Source organism: Montipora capricornis, chromosome 4, assembly GCF_036669925.1.
Source record: "Montipora capricornis isolate CH-2021 chromosome 4, ASM3666992v2, whole genome shotgun sequence".
NCBI classification, from domain to species: domain Eukaryota; kingdom Metazoa; phylum Cnidaria; class Anthozoa; order Scleractinia; family Acroporidae; genus Montipora; species Montipora capricornis.
In genome coordinates, this window is record NC_090886.1 from 54,738,500 (window position 1) to 54,740,999 (window position 2,500).

Consider the following 2,500-nt stretch of genomic DNA (forward strand, 5'->3'; position numbering starts at 1 on the left):
GGTCATTGAATGTTTCTCACCCAAGTAGTAAAATAGAATGATTACACAAGTTACTTCGATGTTTTTTTTTAGTGAAAAATGAGCAGATAACGAAGTGGAAAGTCAAAATGTCAAAGGCAATCAAAGATATAAAATTATTATAAAAGGTACTTAATTCTAAATTTAAAAAAATGTACTTTTAGCAATGTTATTTCAATATTTCGACGACCCCGTTTTCCGCAATTTGCCTTTTTCCAATGTTTGCCCCCCACCCCAGCAAAACACGTGGCTAATTTGCATGACAATTTGAAAACCAACATGGCGGATATCGTGAACATAGTTAAATAATTACAGGAATGGCTAATAAGGCCTATTTAGGGAGTAATCGGGCGAGTAATTTCAAGATCGGATGTGCACGTTTAAAGTTTTTTCTAAGGCTTTCATTGACTTTTTTTTTGTTTTCTGAATTTTTCGAACTAGCAAAAAAGCAAAATAGAGGGCCAAAAACGAGCAAGACTAGAGCAAAATCGGACAACTTTTTAAAAGTATTCAACACAGGCTCCCTTTTATGATCATTGAGAATATATGAAATATTTCAGTCACATATTGAACTGCGGATGTGAAATGTTGTGATGCAAGTGTGTTCATCACAATTAAGTGAGCAGCTTAAGCAGTTGCATTGAAGCTTGAAAAAACAGAGGGAAAAATACAGGCTGTAAACGCCTCGTCATTAGTTTCATGGTAGTTTTGTGTTAGAATGTCATTGTTATTTTGTTGTGCGTGCGGAATGGGTTAGTCAAGTAATTTAGCGTGATATATTCGTATTTCTTTGGAGGTATTTAAGATTAATATAGTCATTAGCCCGATTTATACTGGAGACGGATCATCCGTCAAGACTGATCATCCGTCTAGTATAAATACGGGAAGGACTATGGGACGAACTATCGGTGTGTCGTGCCCTCTTCCAGTGTTTATACTAGACGATCCTTCTGGACGGATTTCCGAGAAAGCACGACGAAAAAGCTTGGGCCCTAGTCAAATCTTCTGGTTAACATTGGCGGCAAATCTCAAAATGGCGGTGTCACAGCGTTTTGAGTTCCCCCGAACACTGGGCACTAGTGCTGTGTGTTCCCACTTCCCTACCCATAGAACATGTCAGTGCTAGTATTTTTTTACAGGTCACAGGTCATTGTTTTCCCAATACAGAAAATATCCTAAACATGCATAAAGACTAACCTTGGGCCTAATTAGGCCTAAACAAAAGTTTTTACGCCAAAAGATAGCTTTTATGAATGTTTAGGATACTTTCTGCATGCATATTCTGCTATCATATTTATCGTTATGGCGTGATTACTTTCCTTTATTTTCATATTTCTGTTTGTTTTGTTGTATTCTGAAGTCGGCCATCTTGAAGGGAACACGTAGCACTGAAATGTTCTATGGGGAAGGAAGGGGGAACACACAGCACTGATGCCCAGTGTTCGGGGGAACAGATAAGACGTGGAAACACAAAACACTGTGACAGCGGTGGTTATACAGGCTTAAACGGGACCGAAGCCTTTAGCATGCGATTGCACTGCAAAAGTTTTCTACCAACTGAGCTATCAGCCCAACTGGGAGTTGGTTATTTGCGAGTTGGTATTATATCCCGTAGGAGGTAACTTGATGCTGTTGCATGGTCTTTTTTTGTCTCTACTTACCGTAACAACTTGTTGATCAAGCGATTGTTGTAAAAGATGTGGATTCCCTAGGCAGACACTGAACCAACGTTCTTTGTTGATTTTTTGTTCCCTCCGACAGCGATACAGACAAAGTATCGGTTATAATTCTGTGCCATTTACGCCGCTAATAAACAATTATCCTGCGAAACCGCGCGGGATATCGCCTGATACTTAGCCGACGAGGCCGTAGGTCGAGTTCGCTAAAATCAGGCGATATTCCGCAAGATTGAACAGGATAATTGTTTTGTTATTCAACACATTGATGACAAAGCACAATTTTCTACGTTTGTTGGAAAAACCTAACAAGAAGTTTGGTTTTAAAAACTTTGGTTATAAAAGTTAAAGCTGTAAAATCGACCTTTCGATGTCGACGTGACACCATTATCAAGATATAAAGTTGAGTGGAATGAAAAGAGCTAATATATACAGAATAAGGATGTTCTTAAAATACACTAGGGAAAAAATAGTCTTGCCCCCGTGTTCGTCGACTGTTTGGTGTAGATGTCTGCTTGTATGGCCGACATAACCAGCCTCGCACTGGTCACATTGGAAATGGAAGATGACTTTCTGTTTGTTTACCACGGCAGGTTTTCGTTCCATAGGTTTCAAATCATCGTTTAATTTGGACTGGTAAATACGGGGGATAACTGCACGCTAATCTTTGAAGATAGTTCTGATATTTGGCGTCGCTGACATTTGAATGGCTGCACAAAGGCAAAGCTAACTACTGTTTATCAGTATTATTTGAAATGGGTGCTTAAACTTAAAACTGCTCATGTTATCAGCGCTATTTGTAGGCA